Source organism: Haemaphysalis longicornis, unplaced genomic scaffold (assembly GCF_048455015.1).
Source record: "Haemaphysalis longicornis isolate Haplotype H1 unplaced genomic scaffold, Haemaphysalis longicornis Haplotype H1 scaffold_6, whole genome shotgun sequence".
In the NCBI taxonomy this organism is placed as follows: Eukaryota; Metazoa; Arthropoda; class Arachnida; order Ixodida; family Ixodidae; genus Haemaphysalis; species Haemaphysalis longicornis.
In genome coordinates, this window is record NW_027526407.1 from 32,977,800 (window position 1) to 33,002,851 (window position 25,052).

General features: G+C 46.5%; 1 long non-coding RNA gene across 1 annotated transcript; it reads left to right on the top strand.

Moving 5' to 3' along the window:
• The first annotated feature begins 4,119 nt into the window (after positions 1 to 4,119).
• Positions 4,120 to 23,333, top strand: LOC144141481 (uncharacterized). The gene is made up of 5 exons (XR_013316615.1): positions 4,120 to 4,162; positions 14,037 to 14,135; positions 17,222 to 17,269; positions 20,679 to 20,729; positions 23,252 to 23,333. It is a non-coding gene; the product is annotated as an uncharacterized LOC144141481 (long non-coding RNA).
• Positions 23,334 to 25,052: the final 1,719 nt, after the last annotated feature.

Sequence of the window (25,052 nt, forward strand, 5' to 3'; positions counted from 1 at the left end):
TCGGAATTTGAGGCCTCAATACAATTGTCCTTTCATGTTTCAATAAGAACTTGAGGCCTCAATAGAATCGTACTTTCATGTTTCAATAGGAACTTGAGGCCTCACTACAACTGTCCTTTCATGTTTCTTGGCGGTCGCTTAGGTCGGTAGCTGTCAATCGCACAAACAAAATTCGCTGACGTCATGGTTCACATGCTTTCGTTGATATCTTCATAATTAGCTTAAGCTTGCGATAAAATTGGTGTCGTTGTTATCAAGACAGAGCATTCTTTTTAATGAATAAAACTTTTATTTTGTCCTCGTGGCCCCTTCAAGAGTACGAAGTAGCGTGTAATACGGAGAGCTGACAACCGGTGCTTCGCGAGGATTAGAAGCGACTGCCGATTGACAGGATGGAAGTGCGGGAAGACAATTCAATTGATGGCAGGGTGAATTCAGAGCATTTGGGGGCAAATAACAAATTCGAACATCTCAGGATAAGAGCGGTGGGAACTTTATGGGAGAGGCCTTCACCCACCACCTTACGTAAACAGGGATCTGCGAAATAGCGAAGTTGGCATCGTATCCTGCAACAATGAAGTATGACATGATGGCCAGCCGGGTTATGTGATTGGGTCGTGGGATATTCAGGCTTCCTCTGCTTGTTTTGGTCATTCGTATAGCTTTATTTGGAATCTGATAGTTTCGCACTGCATGATCGATAACGTCACCGGTAGACGGCATGCACTGCCTGCCAACCGAAGTGGCGTTGCCTCCGTTCGCGATAACAACGAAGATGGGAGTTTTTGTTGCGACTTCACGTCTGCAATTAGAGATTTTTTAGAGCCTTCTTCGCCCGTAAAGCACACGTCTCAAGCCGCACCATGCACAGGCACCGCCGTCGCCTTCGGCTGATCTCAGTATCTGTAAACCCGTACATGTGAAGTCACTTTTCGGGCAACTTACGGAAAACCGAAATGGCTCTCGTGGGTTTTGCATTTCCCGTCGGCGATGAAAGCTCAAAATAAATCGTCAGGATTCAACACAGCTTCCCCGTAACAAACCCGAAAGCAGTAGTTCAGAAATGTGCTTCCGTGCGCTGCAAGCTGCCAGCCTCACAGGCGAGACATGTGACCCGATTTTTGTCGTGAAAGCCTCATGTCGCCTCGGCTCGTGGCTACCGTCCCGTAGCAGCTGCTTCGGCCTCTGAGTCATCGTAAATAACGGTAAAAAAGCAAGATATGCTCCACCACAGGGCCCAACAAACGGAAACTCCAGGACTGCGATGTTTGTCTGCATCTTGAGCGTTTAGCACGCAAATCACACCTAAGGGCGCCGTAAAAATGTGAAGTGAGCTCGAATAGTAACAATTCAAGCTAACGTCACTTTATTATTTTTCTTCGGTGGAGAAAGCCTTGTTCCTTTCTTACACGCTAAGCGCTCACAAAGATAAACTGACTCCCGTAAATTTCGTCCCGTACACAGAAACTGTAAGATCCCGCACAGACTCCAACCTTGCTGAGGCGGAAATGCAAGCCAGAAAAATACAAATTTAATATTTTTTTGTTTCCCAGTGATTTATGACGACGGTGAGGCGCGACATAACATCCGCTGTGTGTCTACCAGGTGTTCGCACGGCAGACGAGATATTTTCAAACACACCTGAGGCTTATTAAACAGGACGTCACTATAAAAACATGTCCCGTATCTCGTCGCTTCGCTTCAAAATGTCGTCTCTGCCACCGCTGTCACAACTGTATTTCCTCTCTCCTCACCCACCCCCACAATGTTCCCCTGCCGCCTCGGTACTCCCATGTTAAAGGCAATAGAGGTTTGCTGTAATCAATTCAATTTTCCCGCGTGCGTACTGTTGGCGCGCCATCTGCTGGAACCTTTTGTTACTGTTTCAGCTTGGCGCTCGAGTCACGATCTCGAGGCTCAAGCGCTAACCGTTTTCGTATTTTGCGGTTAAAATGTTATTTGTGCATTTTTTTTTTGTTTTCTATGGCAAAACTACGCCAACGACCATCCTTAATTAACAGAACAGTGCTAGAACGATTACGTGTTTCTGTTTTGCTTGAGATATTCCTAATAGTATCATTTTGCTGAGCCATGTTGACAAGTTTGACAACTATGAACATTGAAGCACATAATAAAGAATACGCCGACCACAAGAGAAAATAAAATACTGACGTTTCGGCACGCTGAACGGCAACCTTGAACAAGGCTCCCGTTCAGCGTGCCGAAACGTCATTGTTTTAATTTCTCTTGTGGTCAGCGTATTCTCTATTATGTACTTCAATGTCATTCCCGATCAGACGGGCGTCCGTCGAAGCCTCGATTTCAACTATGAACATTGACACCAGATTTAGCACTTTGGAATCGTTTGGCCTATATAAACGTCTAGTTCAAGAACTCTTTCAACTTCTGGCAGAGCGGCTGAACTGAGAGATAGCCATACAGACCAAAATTTTCGTGTTTGGTAGCCCAAGAAAGGCAATCGTCTTTAAAGCGCCGCTTTATTTTTTTGGCTGTTTTAGCGGAGTGACGCGAGCGAGGCCACTTCTGAGATCCCATGACCGGCTGCACGCCCCAGCCACGCTGTTCTGTGTGCCCATGTGGATACACAGCTTGCCTTAGGCGTCGCTTTCTTTGCCACGGGATGCTTGCATTAGCGAGGAAAAAAGACTATAGCCTGCCTGTACTAATCGTAACCTCTCCGTATGCTGGGGTTGACCTGAGAAATGGTTCAAGGTGCCAAACTCAGCTTCTCATGAGGAATACAAAATATGATTTAGAGTCCAGAAACCTCCGTTGCAGTTATTTTTGGGGTTGGTAGCTAGCGCCGCTGTGGCAACTCTGGGTAAAGGGTACCTTCTTTTTATCCCCCGCATCATGCCTTGAGCGCCAACGACGTGTGGGGAGGTGTCTGCCCGCGGGAAGCCCTCTTATGATACGTATGGCACCAAGACTGCCCGAACTGAGGCCCTTGCTATGCCTGTAGCGAATCAGAATCAGGAGTGAGGGGCTCGTTGAATGGACAGAGAAAGGTAAGTCAGCAGTCAAGAATGTCAAGGAAGGCACAGAGAAGTAGTTCACTGTTTTCCTCCGCTCCCGACACGTCGTAGATGTTCGAGTCACGACCGCGGAGCTAAAAACAATATTGGCGGATACCACGCATATAGGTGGGACTTGACGTAATGCGAAAGTTTCATCGTGACATACCTGGGTCGAAATAAGCTCGCATATGACATCCTTTGGGTCAGATAGTGCTTGGCGTAGTAGCTGATTTTTCACAACGGTTACCCATGGCGAGTGCGCCGAAAAATGCGAGACGTGAAGAGAAAGTGTTAAACGTTTCAAGCACCCTGGTGAAGACTGCACCAGCTCCAAGCGCAGAGAACAAGATATACGCATGAACTGCGGTCCACGAATTTTTTCTTGTGTAGACGGTAGCGTAATAGTAGGTGGGCGAGTCTATGGCTTTCTGGAAATTGTTCAAGACAGCTGGGTACCAACCGTGCACTCGTCGCGGAATTCGTTCAAACGTTCCCTTCTAAAAGACGTACCCCGTCGCAGAACTCTATTTATGGGTTTAAAAGGGTTCCTGGCCCGCTCCGCACCATATGCGAAATTTCATAGGAAAACGTCAACTATTTCTGAAGTTATAGGCCCACGATATGCAATAATCACACACATGACCTTTTAACGCAAATAGCACTTTCTTAAGGTATTGTTAAGTCCTCTAAATATCAGAAAACTTCTCCAAAAGCATTGTGTGATGAAAAAATGCACCAGGCCCTCGAATACGACTGCGGATACTCCAGCTACTTATTTCAGAGTGTATCATATACCGAGAAAGAAAAATGGAGCATCTCAGAGACAATACACGTGTCAATATCACTGTCCCCGCAAATAATAGTTCATATTATCGCATTTTTCAGGCACCCGAGCTTTTATCTGTCATTCCGAATGAAAAAAAAAACATTTTAAGACATTTTTTGTGCTTTCGGCTGCTTCAGCTTCTTCACGCACTTTGGCACATCTTCAAAAAAATAACATCTGAAGACGCGGCCAAGTAGGAAGCTGTGTAATTATTCGGTAATCAATAATAATTTATCTTTATTTCCTCGCAGTTGGGGAGGCCTTGACATCCTGCGATCGAAGGTTTTTGCGACCAAAGGTAATGATATCATATTTCCCCCTTGTCGCCCCTCCAATGCAGTGTTCTTTTGTCCTTTTCAGGTTCGCTTGTGTTCCAGACTTCTATTCATTATTTTAGTTTGATCTCTGTTTTTTGCTTCCCTGTTTTTGCTTTGCGGCAATGAAAGCAGGTTTAAGAAAGCAAGAGAGAAGGACGTAAGCAAGTAAGGGAACAGGGGCGTAGCCAGAAATTCTTTTCGGGGGGGGGGGGGGGGGGGGGGGGGGGGAATATGTAGGCAAGGCTTCTTGCGCGTTGTTTTTGAAGCGAAGCTTGATACTGACTTCAACATGCGATTTGTGTATGCTGAACGCTAAGAGTAAAGCCCACCTTAAGGAGGTTATATGATGATGCTGCTGATGGTGGTGGTGACCTGAATTCCCGTTCGCCGGTCTATAGGTAGGCCACGGGTGATTCATTCGTCCGTAGAGCAGGCGATCATGCGGGCACGCGCTGGTGAGCGTAACCATGAGTGTGCTCTTGAGTGGAGCGCAGTCCCCGAAGTTTGCAAGGCGGAAGCGGAGGCCAACACTGGGTGTTTACTATCAAGATTCGCGTGTTTTAGATTTTCATTTAGGGATGGGACTAAGTTTTCTTATCAGCTATAAAGTACAGTTGAGCCCGATTTGAAGGTTATCGCGCCAGCATCGAGCGGCCAAGCGTACCACCGGCCTACGGTTTCGTTTCGGAACCATGAAAATCAAGATTTCGCACTCTTCTCTCCCTTGTTGGCTGTTCAATGCTACAACAATGGGCCGCACGACTGACTTGCCACCCTATGGGTTTCAAGCTTTACATTCGTTCTTATGAAACGCAGACTTGGTTGCCTTTTATCTACGCCGACGATAACGAAACTGGCATGGAAGATTTGCTAAAGCTGGTGTTCTGTCTGCTTCATTTCAAAGAGTAGCTTTCCTGCGACAACCTTCGAATCGCACTGGAGTGTACGTGTGGCACATTCATATATTATGGGGGAGAAGCTAGCAAACGTGCGTCTTCGTCCTTAAGTATTCCCCTTTTTGATATAGTAGTTATTTTTTGTGCTAGTAACGTGAATAGTAAACTTACAGCGGGACACCTTATTGCGCTGCTGTTGAATTTTGAGCTTGTTGCACGTTTCTTAAATCTCATTCTATTTCTAGCCGTTAAATAGAACAGACATGGCTTCATTTAAATTCCGGTTAAGAAAATACAGAATGCTGATTTTAACCAAGGGGAGGTCAAGGAAACAATGGAATAGTGCCAAAAACAAAGCTTAGCATTGTTGATGTGGAGGAAATACAAGATGGGCAGAGCAATGCTTTGCATACAGCAGAAATTATGGAATTGCAATAGTCAATTAAATGCGATGTCGGTAGAAAAATAAACATATCAAGGATTGATACTTGACTGAACAAAATACAGTGACATGCTCATGTTATTACACTTTGTGCCAGCGTAAAGACAAGGAATGACATGCTAAAGTTCATACCACATGTATGCCTATATGAGTCTTTTGATTTACCGGCCGTGCACTGTTCCGCCAGCGAAACAGCGGGACTGCCTCGATCGTCTTGCGGCAGGTTCCCGGCGCAGCTGTGTGTATCCGGCGCGAAATGCAGCAGGAGCTATTCGGAGACGGGCATGTGCCCCGGTTGCATATGCTGACATTTACAGCATCTGTAGCGGGTACAGGGATCAGACGTTGACGTAGCCCTCGTTTTCAGCTTCATATGAACAAGAATGTCCTTGAAAATGCATGTTCAGCGCCTGCAGGCGACTTCAGGCGGTTCTTCAGGCTACGCGAACCGCACCCCCCAGCCTGGCATGAAACATTTCGGGGGGGGGGGGGGGGGGGTACGGGCCCGGTGTGCCCCCCCCCCCCCCTCTGGCTACGCCCCTGTAAGGGAAAGAGGGGTACAAAATCAGAGATAGAGAGGAAAGCACGAAGAGTGATAGAGTGGCAAGGCAGGTTTACAGGAAGGCTTGCAGTCCTCTTTCTTGTAGGAAGTTCAGTAGTTCTGTTGTTATTGCTCTTTGTATTTGGCATATTGTTTCCCTTTGGTGTGCCATAAAATTCTGTTTCCCACCCCCTCTGTCAATGGGCCTTGATAGTGTTCTAAGTGAATGAATGAATGAATGAATGAATGAATGAATGAATGAATGAATGAATGAATGAATGAATGAATGATCACTGGTGTATTCTTGACACGTCCGTTAATCTGAAAATAAGCAACATCGCCAAGAGAGGTCAGCTATACAGCTTACCAGAGGAACAATCCAGCAAACAGACACTTCAGTGGTTATATATGTGATTGCCAAATGAAAAATGGCTTAGGTTTAACAGTAAACCTAGTTACCACGAGCGAAGTCAAAGAGTACGTGCACAGTGTTCCGTGAAAGTTTGTCTTTGCTTGACATTTCGCAGCCTGTCGTCAAGCTATATGCTCTGGTTAATTAAGCGCTGAAGGGCACCCCATACAGCCCAGCCGGAGCACCATCAATGGCGGCGCTGAGAGACCAAGCGCTGGCGAAGCAACCATAAACCCCTTCCCTAGCCATTTGGTAGCACAGGGGCGATGCTCGGGGCAAGCGGAGCGCTAAGAAACAGGCAGCTTGCGCGCCGGCGGCTAAGGTCACTTGCAACGCGACGAACGACCTTGAAGGATGTAGCGTAGTAAAAATCTCGCTCTAAAATCCAAGAAAATCCATGGTGCATCAGGTCACAGAAATTACATAATTACAATTTTAGGAGTGGGGATTTCTATACTAGCGCAAAGTGGAACAAAACTACGACGGTGGCCACGTTGCCGGGGGGAATCGCGGGAAGGGCAGATGGCTAAAAATTAAAAACTTTCACGCCTCCAAATGTAGGGGGCAACTCAACCGGGTACTCTTGTCGCATTGAAAGCTTGCAGTTTCCTGTAGGTTTGTACAAAACGCGGTGAACACATGCAAGCAGGTCGTACACATGCCGCAGTACAACCGCTGCTAGGGCGCGGTTGATACATTGAGAGTACTTCTTTGCATCTGTTTGCAGCGAGTCGTGAAATTTTAAATATTCAGTGGGTTATAAAGTAGAAAATTCAGTAGGGTCACTACCGTTTCTTCTATTTTTCTTACTGACACTAAGCCCATACAGCCACCACAAAATGTCGCTGCTGCATTGTACGTTCGGTACCTTTGTTTTTATTAAAGGGGCTCTAAACTAAAAGGACGTTGGCCTGTATCGGTAAATAATAGTGTCGTGAATACAAAGTGCGCCAATGACCACTTCAGCAGTTGCTTATTAACGCATAGGGGGCCGAAAGTGGGAAAACAGGCATTTGACACGTGTCTAGATGTGCTCATGAGTTGTTCATGAGAGTCATAATGCATGTTGACATGATTTCAGTGTGGTCCTTACTGAAAAAAAAAATCGTGCGATAATCTCAATGCTATGTGAGTACATTATTGTGGGATCGTACAGTCAACAAAATAATAATCGCAGGTTTTTACGTTGTAGTAAAGGCTATGGTATCTTACAAGTTTGTGATAGGACAGACCTACTATATAGAACATCATGTTATGCACGAAACCATTGTACAGAATTATTTTGCTATACTCGGGAACAAGTTAAGAACGGCAATAGGTCATGTGCGGTATCACTCCGCCTAAGCGACGGGCCCGAATGTCAACCGGCGCGGGCGTTTCAAAATGAGATTGCTATGAATGCGTGATATCACCTGCCTTTTCTCGCGTAGTTTCTTTGTCGTCACTGCAGTAGTTTACAAGTATATTAGGTCTAAAAAAGCACGAAAAAACAGCTTCTGCCATATTCAAAATATTCCCAGTAACACACTACTTTACCGCGCGGAGTAACATCCGGCTGCGGGGATGAGGCACAGCGGCAACTTCCGTTGCCCTTCTTAAGTTGTACCCGAATATAGCCAAGCGCATATACCCGTGAAAGTTACAAATGTAAATATGTTGCCTCCAAAGCCGATGTACTTGCATCCTTCTTCGCTTGTGTATACCACATCTGTTCGTACAAACACGTTCAATTGTCATTTGACGTTGCACAGAACGTTGGTGATGCACTCATTACCTAATGCACATACGACAGTTGGGGTGGCTCGGTGGCTAAGGCGCTGTGCTGCTGTTCCCAAGGGCACGGGTTAAAGCTAAAACGCCTGTGTTTGTGTCGAGACTTTGGCGACCGTTAAAGATCCCCAGGTAGTCAAAATTAATTCGGAGCCTTCCACTACGGCGCTTCTCATATCCCGCGTGTAGCTTCGGTGCGTTAAAACACACAATCAACCACGTAAAGAATATAAATACGTAAGACACATACATATTAAGATGCATTCAGTGACTATCCCTAGACGTTTGCTGCGAACCGCCGGTTTAAATAACGTTTACAAGCATAGTAATTTACTGCAACTGCAAGAAATCAGGAACTGCAGTAACATGTAATACGAAGTTCCCGCAGCCAGAGTGGGCGGCATGCAGGGAACGACCAGCCATGCAGCAAGTTGCCGTGAGATTTTACTCATCTCATAACGATGACGCTGCAACTGCACACAGAACACATTTAAACCGAACGAGTATGCTAAAGTATCGTGCACGATGGCCTTTTGCCCATCCTCTGCCTCCAGCATAATGGCAGCATGGTTTTTCCGTAAGTTCCTCGCTTCCTGGAATTGTGTGGTCCTTCCTCCATGGTAAAGGGCACAGTGGAAGCTCGTATAAAAACTTCGGCCTTTCATGCTGGGCAAATTTACTGATGTTCATGAAATACCAAAACGGCGAGTTGATCAAACCGTATTCAACGTTAGTCGAAGGAAACCTGGCTCGTGGCGTGGCCGTCAAGTCAATGCAAGAACTCCGGAGGCCCACTGCTTTCGGGTTAGTGAGGGACTCTGGGAATTCTACGGCCCGGCTGTCTCCCAATGAAGAGACTGCGGCACGACGGCTCGGTCTCGGGCTGTTTCTATAATAAAGTCCCTCTCTCTCCCTCTCCCTCTGTCCCTCTCTTTCTGTCTCCTGTGCGCGATACCACCAATGGAGACTCATTGTGTAAAACGTTTCGGGTACTTTAAATAATGCTATGCTCAAATAACACAGGACGAACATAACATGGCAACACTTTATTACGGAAGGTGGACACGTCGGTTGGCATGGGGAATAAAGGAAGGTGGGGGAAGGGGGGTTAAAGGTTACATTCGCGCGTGAGCAGCGCGCGAACTCCCACAGAGAAAGCAGCGTCTGCCATGTAGTGGCGGGTTGCAGCGGCGTTGTCCAGTCCCACGGTGCAAGAATATTCTTGCACCGTGTCCAGTCCACAAGCCGCCGGACGCCGGGCGGCAGACACTTTGAACGGGGCGTTTTAAGGCCGGGACACTCCCACAATATGCGGTGTACAGTGGTAGTTGGGAGTGGCTCCTGTGGATCAGGAGGTGCAGGCAATCGCAGCCTCAGGTTGCTGATCCTGGACGGCAGCTTTGTCACATAGCCACGCCACTTGGCCAACACATCATCGGCTAGCGCGGCACCAGCCCATGCCTTGTGCAGAAGCACTTGTGCACCCCGGGACAACCCAACGGGCAGGGGAGCGGGGTCTGGTGGAACGAAATTCCGCAACGACTGCTTGGACGCGTGCCTGGCTGCAGCCCTTGCTTCTGAGGGGTTGGGGTAGTATTGTGTGAATGGGACGGGTAACGCCGGGTTGGAGCGGAGTTCAAAGGGCTCCAACCCGGCGTCCAACACAGGACTAAATTGTTCACAAATATGGGTGCGATAGCTGCACAAGTGCAGCTTCGAAGTTACCCTGCAGCTTGCAGGTGCTATGCAGTCATAAAAGTAAACCAAAGGACCGCATGGATGTTCGTCTAGATACCTGATACAAAGACAGCGACTGAGCAACGCGTGACAAAACGCGATAATGAAATGTAAAATTTCACACTGTCAGTTATAATCAACCGGTAGTTTCAATAACCAGTTTTCATCAACCAATAATTTCAATCATTGGAATGCCACCTGACGTTGAAACTAGCAGAATGCCACGCCACGTATTCGCTGCAACAAACACACCTTGATATGTAGCACAACATACACATGATGAGCTTCGCCGAAGCTTCCTGAAACGACAAATTAAATAACTCATTTCAATAAATCTGAATTATTCCATTTTTCTAAGGTGACCCATTTTCCAATCAATATAGATTTCGGTCAATAAATGCGAAAGAATTGAGAATTCCAACTAATAACTTCTGCTGACTTAGTGACTCTCCGCTTCCCTTTGTATGGGCACCTAATTTTCGCGAATTTTGTGATTTATAAAGTTACTTCGGGAACTTGGTGACGACGTCACTGGAACATTTTCCGCCTACGTTCGCTTCATTTAGACACTTGTACTTCAATCCCAAAGCTTTCGTTGCGATAGTTACAGTGCGATAGTCACCACAAGCATCTGCTTTTCGTTTTACATTTAATCCTCTCAATCTTACTCGGCTGGGGCGACGAATTTCCTATCAAAAACAACCACCGTATTGTAACCCTACATAACGGCTAGCCACAAGATAATAGTTAAGGACATCAGGAAAGAATGTCATGCCGAGCTTCTATCTACCAGTTCCTGAGAGTTGATTATAATGCGTGGACTGACAATGAAGCAGCCCTCCCTCTTGTCCATGGGAAAAGAATGAACATACCGGTACAACCGTAATAAATCTATCAAAAAATTGCTGTGGTTTAGCTTTGGTTGACCCTTGTTGACAACGAAAGCTTCCCTGCCCTGGCTAGGCCTATTGTTGAGGTGTGGTTTTGCCATGATATAGACATGCTTGCAGTTTGCAAAGGATACACTGCTCATTCATCATCTTTTTTCGCCTCACGGCGTTGTTTAAGCCCCGTCCTTGTACGAGGGACCAAAGCTGGATGTTCGTCTTCCTCCATCACACACGTCTCTGCGCCGCACGTGGCCTCCTGGCCTTCCTTTGTGGCGCGCGCTAATCGCTGTGGCGGTGGCCTCCTCGTCTTTCTCCGCCAGGTGGCGACATGGGTTCCACGCACGTCTCCGTTCCCTCCTCGCCTATATCTCGGCAGAAGGATTGCAAGCTGGGCTAGTTGGAAAGACATATTCTTGTATGAAACCAACGCGAACTTAAACGAAGAGAAAGGAAGTGGAACACAAGTTGTATCAACGTGCGTTTGAGAGAGCATGAATTGTCAAAAGGGACCCCACAATCCCATCTTTCTTCACATTGTGCTAAGTGTAGCGGATGTAAACCTTATTTTCCTGCCACTGACATTTATTTAGGCCCCGTGAACCAACGCCCACCGAAATTATGGAAGCGTTCCACATAGCAGAAAGAGTAGACAATTGTGTCAGCCAAGCAATGGTGTCATCACAAAGAGAAAGGGTGTGGCTTCATCACAAAGAGATTGCATATCTTCGTGAGCCTTGACTGTGGCCGGTGTCTATCTAGTTGCCTTATCACCGTGGCTTTTAAATGCAGAGCATTTCAGTAACTCACGATGTAACCCGCGTTGACGCCCGTAGGCGTGGTTGTCGTAGTCCGCACCCCTCCCCCTACACTATATAAAAAAATACTATCCGACAAGCCCGGATTCGAATGCTTCGCAAGATGCTTCAAGTCAAGCCACGAGAAACCCGCTACGTTGACGCCGCCAAATATGCCGATAAACCAGCCTTCGCAATTTCAACAGTAGACCACCGAGGCATTGAATTGGCTTCCGCAACAGTAATTGGCAACGACTCCACAACTGCAAAAGAAATCGCAATAGCCCTCGCAGCCACTACATCTCAAGACACAGATTCGCAAGCTGCCTGTCGCCATTACGCCGCCGGTCACATAGCTCCCTTAGCCCTCCGCATTCTACAGTCCATCCCTAACCCTCCTTACCTCTACATTCTCTGGACCCCGGGACATGAGTCTCTGGAGGGGAATGAGGCGGCTCATGCTGCTGCCCGCGCGCATATCTACCGGGCGTTCCCCTCCAACACTCCAGCATCACCGTCGCAAGTCCACCATTCTGTGCCTCAAAAATTCAACGACATTCTCGAACATTACCGCCTCGAACGCAGCATCTTTCCCCCACCCCACGACAAGTTGACTAAGGATGAAGCCACCACGTACCGCCGCCTTCAAACCAACACCTACCCGCACGGCACCCTCCTCCACGCCATTCATCCCACCTCCTACTCCGCCACCTGCAAGTACTGTCCCCAACCCTGCACACTGTATCATATGATTTGGGCGTGCTCCCACACACCATCCCTCCCCCCTACTCCCTCCCCCAACCATGAGCAGTGGGAAGGCATGCTAGCCAGCCCGGACCCCGGCGATCAGCTTCGGCTGGTTGAAAGGGCCCGCCTGGCAGCGACCGCCCAGGGACTTCTGGACTGAGAAGACCCCCCATTGCCACTACTACAAAAACTAATATTGAAATAAAGTTTATTCCTCCTCCTCCTATCCGGCGCTTGGTTTCGATCCCTCGACCCTGCGGGCGGAACGCAATGTACATGGTGCTCTACCCACTGCGCCCCAAAGCCGACACAGAATGGGACGCTACGTACGCGCCTTATATCATTGACTCATTCAAATTACTGCTGATGAGCGCTCTCTCGTCAGCAGTTGCCACAAGTGCAACAACATTAACGTAACGCAAACTACTTAACGTCGTGCGCCCCCGGAAATGCTCTGCATTTGATCGTGCCCCTCGCGAGGGGGATGTTTCACTGCGTCGCCATGCGAACAGTTTGTCATTTGTAAACCTGTTTCGCTCATGCGCAGTATCTTTTATTGTTTTGTGATAAGTGTTTATATCCACCCTTACTGATGTTAAGTTTTTAGACCAGCCGCGGTCCTTGGGTTCCACTTCCTTTGTCTTTGTTTAAGTTCGCGCTGGTTTCATCCAAGAATAAGCCTATCCCTCACCTGCCGCCTATCTTTCCCCGCCATCGGGCCGCTGCTCCGACCCGGGCGCTTGCGGACGGGGGTGCGGCTTGACCTCTAGCTCTCAAGGCCAAAACTGGTGACCCCGCGAAGACTGCTCGGGGTAGCGTAGTGTAGGTTTCGCTACAAAATCAATAAAACGCATAAATGTATCGATATAGTGTATAAATGTAGTAATAATACAAGCTTAATTTGCGCAACGCGTTTTAAGTAATGCATCAGCAATATCAAGAGTTGCTTCTACCAGCTGTTCATTTTGTGCTGCATCAAGATCTAGAGATGGCACCTGTTCGTGCACTTTGCTGAGTAAATGGGGTCAGCACGGGGCATGCCGGTTGCACAGCTACTTCAGCGCGATGACCACAGTAGCTGAACATATTCTCTTTGGTTGGCTTATCTGATGAAAACCTCCTTTCAAAAACAAAGTATTTTATTGAGTTCTCCTACTTATTCAGGAAGAATTAAGAAACGGGAAAGCAATATAAATGTATCAGTTTTTTGCCAGACAAAAAGAAGAGGACTGAGCACAGGCTGCACAAAGGAGAGCACTAGTTTTTTATGCGAAACATAACAAAATAAGCAAGTGTGTTTTTAAGGGCGCCGGGACAAGTAGCAATGAAAAAGTAATACCCTACTGCGCCTCTTCAACTTACCAGGCTCATTTATTTCCCGAGCCCTATAATGACTCTCCTAAAAAACATGAAAAGTAACAAGCGTCATATGAGAACCTGCGAAACCTGTCAAACCTGTGCGGTGCTTTGTTTCGGCCCTTGTATACAGTACCCCAGGACTATGAATCTAGAAATCCCACTAAACCACTACAGTAGACATGACCTAGTTGATTTTTTCCCTGCTACGGTCTTTACACTTGTCGTGGTGCTTAAATGTACTTTGGTAACATTTTCCTAATAACACAGGGCAACGCCGACATTTTCATGAAGACAGTCACAGACTGTTTCCAGCGAGAAAGCATGGACCTGAGACGCTTAAGCCTGCCGTGCCTTTCCCCGAAACAGGTACGTATCACCTATGAGTATTATCCCTCAAGAAAACGGCTGCGCTTGCGGTCACTTTGAGTAGCTTGAATTTGCAGTGCAGCAGAGAAAGATGCCTCGGGTAATCATCGCCGCAGCGATCATTCACAGGGGGAAAAGAAATACGACAGGTCAGTGAAGTCCTCTGGGAGAATCTGTATTAGGACCTCGATCAAGACTGGGTGAAATACGAAGCCGGAGGCGATCACAAGAAATAGTTGACCACTGCCCAAGTTATGCCCCCGTGCTGAAATCACTATTGGCAATGAGTTTTTACATTAGATTCTTTATGTAGTTATTGGCAATGAGTTTTTACATTAGATTCTTTATGAAGAAAGGCTGTATGTAGGTACTGTCGGGATCAAGCTATGTCGGGTACCTAGTTTGAAGCGGTCACTGTTTTTTGGTCAATGAAATATTTTGTTGCTCACGTCCATGGGTGGAAATGGCTGCTGGCACGGGAAGTAAGGTTGAGGTGCAAAGATAAAGCTTGCAAAGCGATGCTGTCTTTACATATGTGTGAACTACATCCGAGATTCGGGCGTATACCTCTGCTATCTAGTCGTGAAATGTTGTATGTCAATCATCTGCTGAAATCCAGGAGTAACGCCTACATGTTACCAGCGCCTGTTGTAAAGTTTTTAGGGTTGTATGTATGCTTCGATAACCACCACGCTTACTAGAAACTTCCGTATACACACTCGAGATCTGACCTGCGGTACTGCTGCATGCCTAGCAATGCTGGCAAATTCTCTTGGGATCCCTGTGTTATTGTTTTGATTTTATACACTAAACAAGCTCATTTAGGCGCCCGCCTATTCCCTTGAAGGTTCTTCGCCTCGATTGTACAACCTACTTGCCGGGAGCAGCGAACCCTCACTACTCTATCCCTTTCCGCCGTGATTTTTTTTATTTCAAGCAAAATAATGTTTTCTGTGTGGTTTCCTAAATTTTAGGGTGCCATAAGCCCACAAACCAGAAATAGCGCTGGAAGTGAAAATATTAGTAGAATTATTAATGAGGCAATTAATTGGGACATCTGGCAATTAAAACTTTTATGTTGAGCAGAGTCCACTTTTACATATTTTCCTAAAGCTTATGACTCCATGCAATTACAAACAAAAATTAGCTTCGTAGTGCACGTATTTATAGATTTAAAAGCTTAGGAGTAAAACTGGGACCGCCATTTTTTTTAGCCTCGATGTCGTAATTTCGTCTTCACCGAAGCTTCTTCTTCTTTATAGCGTCCAGCTCCACTAAAATGAAACAACAGTGATATCTATCGCAATAGACATCATTGAAGAACAATTCCAAAAAAAACTAGCCGTTGTGGTTTCTTTCTCTATCCGCTAGAGGAGCTTTTATATGATGGCGTCAATTGACACCACCAGGGCCCAAAGGGCTAGGGCGGAGTCTATAACGCCGTTAAACTTCCCTCTAATGCCATCGTGTATTCCATTGTATTTATTTGCGTGTGTGCGCTTGTTACTGTTGTTTTTATGGTTCCACCCCAAGAGAAAATGGTAGCTTGTCCCAGCTGGTTTATGGTCAAGTTCCCAGCTGGGCCCAGCTGGTCTTAGCTGGTCCCAGCTGGGAATTAAACCAAAACCAGCTGGGACCAGTTACATTTTTTCCTGGGACTGCTGTTGGGGCACGTGTAGAGAACGACACAAAAAGTAGACGCGTAACCCCACGTCCTCTGCTTCTTTCAAACATTGGGTTCCTTTTTTAAAGCGAAAGCTATATTGCTCCGGGCACAAACACAGAAAATATCTCATTCCGTCAATTTCCCGTAGCGCCAGCCTCACCTTCAAGCTCTGCAAAGGTCAAGCCAGCGCCTCGTATGATTGCGCGGAGTAAAAGCGTCTAATAGGTCTTTCGTTACAAAGGGACAGCAGTGGAGAGGGAATAGAGAAAAGAATAAAGGCACATGCTACCATAAAATTATGTAATGAGGCAATGGCGCATCCAATTTCTCTGGGCGGTTACGGCTACAGCGCAGTCTGCGCCAAGCAGTATCTGTGTTGTTGTTTTTTTTCTTGCGGTGTAATCATGTGCGCTGTCGGCGCGAAAACTGAGCTACCTCTCGGCCTATGTTCAACCGCGTTCAACCACGGCAAATTTTTTAAAGCGAAGCTTTATATATGTCTGTCTGATTCGTCCATAAGCACCAAAAACGCACTGCAGGAAAGCTAATTTACTCTGACGATGATGATGATCGTGGAAGCGTCTAAAGGGAAAAAAAGCAACCCGTGGACGAAATCGAACCCCGGTCCCTCGCGTAAAGAAGCCGACGTCTATCCGAGTGCGCCAGTAAGACACAGTCGAAGCGGTTTGGATTTGGAGAGGGGTGCATGGACGTGCAAAATTAGACAGAAAAATCATGCACCCGTCTGTTTAACACAACGACGGGAGAACGCGAAGCTTTGTAGTCAAGAGTTCGACGAAAGTTCGTCTGGTCAGGTATCATGATGAGGACAAAGATGCGGTCACTGACCAAGTCAAGGTGAAAACACAGAGACGTTTCGGAACCCGTACGGGTTCCTTGGTCACACTAAGCAGGCAAGAGAACGTCTCTGTGTTTTCACCTTGACTTGGTCAGTGACCGCATCTTCGTCCTCAATGCGAAGATTTATTCGCACGAAATCAAATTACCAAGGGTCAAAGTCAAAGCCGCTGCGATCAAGAGTCCAAACTGCGTGCGAGTCAAAATCAAAGCTCAACGAGCCAAAGTCCACATCATCTGCGAGTCTAAGTCCGAACTCAGACGACCGCCAAGGAATCCCTGACAATAAAGCTTCGCGTTCAAGCACCTTCGACGTTAGACGGAGGGCTGCATGATTCATTTTGTAGGTCAGTTGCGAGCTTTACCTAGCATACCCCTATTGCGTTCTTGCTACTAATGCGATTATGACTACTGCTTCCCCTGATACTCAACATTTCTTTATTGCTCAGCACCTGCTGAAGCTCGTTTCACCTTTGCTGTTGTCATCGATATGCAGCATTGCATTGTTAGCTTGCTCAGCCCACAGCTGCCACATTTCATCCCTGTTTTCTACTGCCCTCAGGTGAATATCCTTGTCAAGTGCCGATCCGAAGCCTACATCAAGTCATCGGTGAGTCAACAACAGCTCTTCCTGACCGGGCCCTTACAATCAGCAACAAAAAAAAACATCGCTCGCTCTTGAATGTTTTAACAAACTTCTACGAGCCCCGGCCACAAAACAAAGATTAAAATCAACGAGCCTTTTGCGTGTTTAACATGCTGGCGCCTTCTTCGATTTTATTTTGGCTCACTTGTAAAGGTTTAGCCCAGCGAATGCTACTTACACAAGGTACTTGACAGGTTCCGCTAGCCCAACTCATCAGGCTTACTGATTTCTGCTAAAATTTGTTTTCCTACACTTGAAGAGTTGACGTCGTGGGTATTGAAGCTAGTCGTCAAAAGCCAGCAAATAGTTCAGTTAGTTAAGATTATTCTGTCAGTGTGTAAAGGAATGTGGCCCAAGCATAAGAAAACACGTTGCTAGGCGACACACCTGCTCGAGCGCTGCCACTGGCATCGCACTTTCAATGTTCAATGTTCCAATGTTACCTGAAACAGAATATTAGCGTCACGGCGTGTAAAAACAATCGGCTAAACAATAACAAAATAATTAGATAACAATTACGGCAGAAATTAGCAAGTGTCATTCAGACGAAATACGGGTGTCTTTCGTGAAACGATCCTCTAAGTTGTTTCTGTTTTGGAAATATTCATTCTGCAACAGGAAATACCCGCTGCTACAAAATCCTGGCGGGGGAAGAACCTAACAAACAACCAAGCAAATAAAAATGGAAACTAAAGTGTGGGTATTAACAAAGGCAAATAACAACGAATTTTTTTTATAAAAGTTGTCTTAAATAAGCAGCCTATAATGAAGCTGAGTAGAAGACATTCCAACTGTCGCATGTACAACGCTCCTATTAGAAGCGCCTGAAGGTCTCTTCTCTACGAAAAGACATCGCAGCTGGTGCGACACAGCCGCAGCAGGCAGCTTTCCGGATAAGTCATCCAATGCGACCTCTTCGAGTCGGGGACACGCGTGCTCTGAGAGCTGCCTTACAAGCGGGGAACATTTTTTTTTTCTCTTTTCTCTGCGTGATTGGCGGAACTGGCTAACTGTCAACTGCGTGCATGGTTGTCAGGTGTTTCAGCGTGGACGCCCCTAGCGACGTGTTCGGCTGCTACGAACCGCGACGGTGCACGACTCACTTGTTAGCACACTCAATGGGCGGGGGAATAGTAATTCGTGTGGCTTTCATCAGACAGCACGAACGGGAAATGGGGGCCAGAAAGGACAAAATTAGCTTTTTTAAGAATCCTGCTCATATAGTTCCAGTTCCTAATTATTGCAAAAAAAAACGCATTGTCGTAGTTTAAGGGCTCCGCAAATATATTTAAAGGGACAGGTTTATTACTCCAGGTACAGGCCGAGAAAACTGCTCGTAGCGTCAATCTGACCTTCAGGAGTAGCCAAGGTCAAGCCATGGCGCCTCGTGCGGTTGCGCAGTGAAAGTGTCGATTCGCTCATGTGTCCTAAGGGGAGGCGTACGGAGAGAGGGATATGGGGTAAGAGTAAGGGCGCACGCCATCAGAAAATGAAATAAGGAAGCGCTGGTGACAACCAAATTCACTGAGCGTTTGCGCCTACACCGGCACTAAGCAGCGTCTATGTTCTCTTTTGCGGTGCGCGTTCACGGCACGCTCCCAGTGCGAAAACCGAGCTGACGCTCGACAAACTGCTTTGACCACGTTCAACCACGGCACTTCTTTTAAAGTGCGGCGCACTAAAGGGACCCTGCAACACTTTTTTCAAATATTTTCGAAATCTTTAATGCTTGCACAACTTAGTCACCCAACACGCCCAGTACTTAGGTTAGGGGGTCGCAAAGTGCCTCTGCCAAAAATTACTGCTCTATGCTCATCACATAACTTGGAAACATATCCAAATTATTTTTCGCTCTTTCCCCGTCTTCACGTTCGTCGATGGCCCGAATTACGTCACTGGGGCCATTTAGCGGCTGTTGGCCGGTTTTCCTTTAGTTGCAGCAATGAACGCTTTTCGATAGCAACTTTAAAAATGAAGCCACAAATACAAAGAGGACGTGTCTGGTGCGACGAGCAAATCACGCAGTGCCGCTCCGTGCTGGCGATAACTGTAGCTTTCGCAGTGCTTCGAGATGCGAAGTAAAGAGTAAAGCGTTCATCCGAAGTGTTGCAGGGTCCCTTTAAGGGGCCCGGCTTATTGTCGTAGCTCGTGTGGACTCACGGTATCAAGCCACCGTAGTCACGCGGCGTCATGCACCTAAACTGAGGCTTCGAAAACGGAAGGGTTGAGTGGAATTGTTTTAATTTTTTACTTCTTACCAAATCTGAAACGCTTTAATACGCATTAATACGGTCAACACGCGCTTGCACTCCTTACAGTGGGTGGCCACAAAATAATCGAGCCTGATGTCGTTGCTCACACACATCAGCAAACCTAGAAACTTGCTCAAAGGGCGTTTCTCTCTTTGCCAGCATTCCTCGGAGGATAGGCATTCTTTGTGTGCTGATGTGACGTCATGCAAGAAATATCGCCGCTAGTGACTGCCTTGCTTACAGAAACAGAAGCATTCCATAGCCTAGTTCTAAAATGTCGAAACAAAATCGGAACAGAGACTAAAATAGAGCATCTGATGCGACAAGCATTCTAATGCGAGAAGCGTTCGTCGTTGGGTTCCTTCTGCGCTTTCGGGAATTCGGTACTATATTTCCAAGATGAACAATGTTGTGTGTAGCAACGGAGGGTTTTCAAAATGTCCGAAACTGTTACCTATTAATAGCCCTACTCAGTTCGCAGCCCGAATCGGGTGAACTTTCCTTGTTGATATTCGAAAAAATACTATCGCAAATTTACAGTCAAGTGTCTACAAAATACCAAGACCGAACTTCTGTCTCCCAGCACACAGATGGTTACCACACCCATTTTTTTTAACACAAAAGAGTTTTATTCCAGGAAACACCAAGATTTCACTGACGTCATATCCATCACAGAAATGACGCCAGTACAACGAAGCAAGCGTCCTGTAAAGGGTGCACCCCTGCATGCAGTTCTTCTTGCGGAGAAGCAAACTTTTGTTCAAAAGAGTGCGTTATACTTAGAGCTGTTCAGTTTTGGGCTTTATATTTTAACACGGAAGTGTTTTATGCCGGGATACACCAATATTCCACTGACGTCATATCCGTCACGGAAATGACGCCAGTACACCTTTGCCGAAGGGACCCGGCAACAAGACGTCGCTCGCAAGCACACCCCCAAAACAGCCGCCGACCGGCAAATCGTGCTCAGCGGCAGATTTGGCCGAACAATTCACTTTCTTGTTTTACTGATTCCTGTGAAAGAGGAATTCTATGTAACTAGGTGTCACTTAAGGGTGCAGCTAATTGCTAGGATACTACTTAACAATACGCGAACTTCATGAACTTCATTACCATTTCAGATTTATCCAAAGCTGAAGTCAGAGGCAGCCAAGAGGGCCAAAGACTTCAAGGTGAGTTTGGTCGTGGTGCATCGCAACATAAATATGACTGTACCCTGTCAAATGATTTACACCCCTAAGGAAAATATTCCTGGTCTATGATACCCTAGAAAAAGCACACACTCCTTTTAAAGGTGTATGGCATAACTAACACGCTTAAAACCTAGCAAAAACACAGAAGACACCTTTTTAAGCGGTGATTTGTCGTGTATGACACCCTTCAAGCGGGTTTTTCTTTCTATAGTTGTGGGTGTTATTCATAGGCAAAAATCCCAATCAGGGGTGTAAATCATTTTAGAGTGTAGGCAAATGCCGTTGGTGCGCAGTCTACAAAGTGAAGCTACGGCAAAGTGCCTTCATCTAAGTTTCACCTAGCCGCATTCTTCAATTTAGATGGCTTATGATGCACCTCTGACACGGCGTTTCGGGTTTCCCAAGGAGATTGTCCAACCTCCTTGGGGTTTCCACGCCAGAGTTTTCAACGAACTCTTCAGAAGATAGCTGCTTCATTTTAATTTACGAAGGAAAGTTTGACATCCACCTATATGCAGCCGCATGGCTACAAAAGAAAGCTGTACAGCTTTTTCAGAAACTTCGCAGTTGAAGGAAAATTCGTCCTGGGCCAGGATTCGAACCTGGGACCACCGCTTAACCGAAGCAGTAGCTCTACCAACTGAGCTAACCAGGAGGCTAGCAGTTCGTAGCGCGAGGGCGAACTGATCAACAACTCGATGTGATGGATAGTAGTTAGACGATCAGATTTTAGGGTAATTAAGTCCCCAAGGTGGAGTAAGTTTCTGAAAAGGACAGTTTGACATCCACCTCAATGCAGCCATACGACTACAAAGGTAAGCTGTATACTGCTTACCTTTGTAGCCGTGCGGCTGCATTGAGGTGAATGTCCAACTTTCCTTCGCAGAAACTTACTTCACCTTGGGCATTTCCCCTAAAGTCTGGTCGCCATTTTAATTTTCCCGCGCGGTGTTGAATACACTACAGCTCAGCAAAATAGAGGGAAGATTTGTTTTCTCCATGCTCCCCAAGAACCGTGTCTCGCTAAGTCAGCCTCATGTGGTGGGCAATATTTATGCCAAGTCATTTGGAGGTGCAATAGCAAATTTGTGATCACCCTACAAGACGTTACTTTATACGCTTATGAGTCTGCGCCCATGCTGTTTTGTTCGATCTGCCGTCTTTTATGCGCAGTTTTTTTTTTAGCACGAAAGTGTTTAATTCCTGGATACACCAAAATTTCACTCACGTCATATCCGTCACGGAAATGAAGCCAGTACAGCGAAGCAAGCGGCCTGTAAAGGGTGCACCCCTGCACACAGGGTCTTCTTGCGTAGAAGCAACCTTTAGTACTGAAGAGTACGTTATACTTAGGGTTGTTCGTTTTAGGGTTTTATATTTTAATACGAAAGTGTTTTATGCGGGGATACACCACGACTCCACTGACGTCATACCCGTGACGGAAATGATGCCAGTACACCTTTGCCGAAGCGACCCGCCAGCAGTACTTCGCTCGCCAAGCACACCAGCAAGACAGTCACCTACCCGCAAAACATGCTCAGTTGCATGCAGATTTCGCTGCACATTTCACTTTCGTGTTTTGCCGATTCTGATGACAGAGGAATAAACCAGTTTTTTTTTTTAATTTGAGAATAACATTACCAGCTTTCGCTAGCTTACAATCACGTTACCACCCATTCAAAATATTTGCCTAGGGCCACTGTTGATACGATAGTTTAGCCTCTCTCTGTCGCTCTCTCTGTCTCTCTCTCACCCTCCACTATATCCTTTCATTTCCCCCTGCACCCTTTCCCCCTCCCCCGACTGGGTTGTATGAGGTTAGCCCCCTGCTGAGCTCAACAATGTTTCCAGTGCAAATTCCTTTCTTCTCTATTTCCGAACAACCACCACCACCAACACCCAAATTCACCCTGGGATGTTTTTATAGCGCTTCACTGTTGTATGGGCGATGTCGGTTGCTCATGATGCCATGTCCGTGCCACTATCATAATCTGTCAAGCGAGCCCCAGAGAAGCGAAGAGGCAATATCTGATTATTATAATTTACTATAATCATATGCGACTGTATAGCGAGCGGATTTTGTTGTTTATTATTAGTCCAGTCATTTAATACTCGGACGGCCCATGGTGTCCTTTGCGGTTCTTTCTCTGTGGTTTTTGCCCCAAACTGTGCTCACTTCCCGAAAATCGATGCCAGAAGGCCACGCAGAAAGCACGCTATATAAAAAATATCAGCCTGGCACGTACGCACGAAATCCGCGAAATGAATTTTATCATTGTTTTCTTTGGCCTCACAAAAGGTCGCTTACCCCCGAAGTCACTATTTTCGCGCATTCCTTCGCGCGTGAACTGCAAATCTGATCAATGTGCGCTTCGTACAGGCAGAATATGCATTTTATGCGCCTGCGCGAGACGTTACTTTCGCTAATTCTTATCTTCGTTGCATTTTTGCTGTAACTGTATTTCATTGCTAGGCTTCTTGGCATTTTTTTACCCTTCCAGGACTGCGTCCAAGAAGCAGAAAGAGACTGAGGGTGCCTTCGCAAGAATAAATGGCTTACGTGCTCGAAGAAACCCATCCGGCTTCATCTATCTCGCTGAATGTTGCTAGCACGCGCGCACATAGACGGAAAAGAAAGCCTTATCAAGGCATCTATCACCCATATTTAAATAGACCCTGCAACACTGTTTCAAGGTATTTTAAGGTCTTAAAGGAGCCATGAAGAGGAAATACAACTTCGTTTAATTTGAAAGAACTAGGATTTAACATCTTACTCAGCTCCATTACAGCCACAAAAGATGTTCTTTTTAACGAAAAAAAAGGAATTATATAAAAACTTTCAAATTTTGCGCCACAGTGACGTGTTATGATCAAGAATGACGTCATGCGGGCCAACGATAAAACATAAATTTCAGTGCGTTAACTGCACGTTAGCGTTCAAGTGATGCGGTCAAATGGAACTAGAGGCCCCATTACAGACGTCCAGTCATGTGTCGTCGCGACAGGTCAGTTAGGCGGCCGCCAATCGCACAAACAAGGTTCCGTGACGTCATAGAAAAGTTGCGGGAAATTGGCTAGGGGGTCGCGACTGCTTCACACGTTTTCTTTCATATCTCCGTTATTTGTTCGAAGAATGCGGTGATACTGGCATCATTGTTATCGGGACTAAGCAGTCTTTCTAATAAACCCAACTTGTATTTTGTCTTCATGGCTCCTTTAAATGCTTTCAGAACGAACTCAACAAACACATCCAGTGCTTAGAATAGCGGTTCACAACCTTCCTCAGCCAAAACTTGGTGCTCTATGCCCATCAGATAACATTGAACTTGCTGGAAAGGTTTTTCTCTTTCCCGGTCTTGGCGTCCTCCGAGCGCTCGAATGACGTCATTACAGCGGTATAGCGGCTATTGGTCGGCTTCCTTTCTGTTGCAGCAATGAACACATTCGGTAGCCACTTCAAAAAAAATCGCCACAAGAGCAAAGCAGGAACAGAAGGACGATCTGCTTCGACAAGCAAACCACGCAGTGCCGCTCCGTGCGGGCCATAGCTATTGCATCCACAATCCTTCCAGACGCGAAGGAAAGAGTAAAAATGTTTACCGCAGTGTTGAAGAGTCCCTTCAAAAGAACATGGTCAAAAACAGAATAATTATGTTGCTCGAACTGGAAAATCGTAAATGTGCCCTGCTAGTATGGCGCTCTTTCCCAAAGGAACTGCTGTTTGACTGTTTAACAATAAATTATTTAAGCTCGCTGCTGTCCCTTGTCCCTGCCGTTCTTCTATACAACTTTTCTTCGTTTTCACTACAAGCAGCAGTCAGTCAGATATAGGGAGCAAGAAAACGTGGTGGCTCTCCACCATGAGTATGCCGGGGTTCCCTTTCGGGCTGGCAAAACTGATGGGATGCCTATGATAAACGACGTTGATTCGGGTCAAAATGTGAAACAATTTGCACTTTCAGCCAAAGTCGCCCGCGTACTTATTCAATTCCCGCCTTTTCTGTATGAATTTTATGCCGACGCGTCTCATGTTGTCAAGCAACTTGTTCCTACGCTCCTACGGCTAAGAGGCACCATGCAGCCTCACGTGTGTCTGGCTTTTCTGCATAGCTGCCGTGTTCTGCAAAAAGCCAAGCTTAAGACACGCGCTACGCGGGGAAATTAACGCACAAGTCGTGCAGCGAAGCCACCTTTTTTGCAGAACAAACGGACTTCGGCGATCCCTGAAATGCCCTCGCGGACGTCCTGGAATTCCCAGCGCCACATTAGAGGATCATTTGTCTAACGAAAGGCGTTGATGTT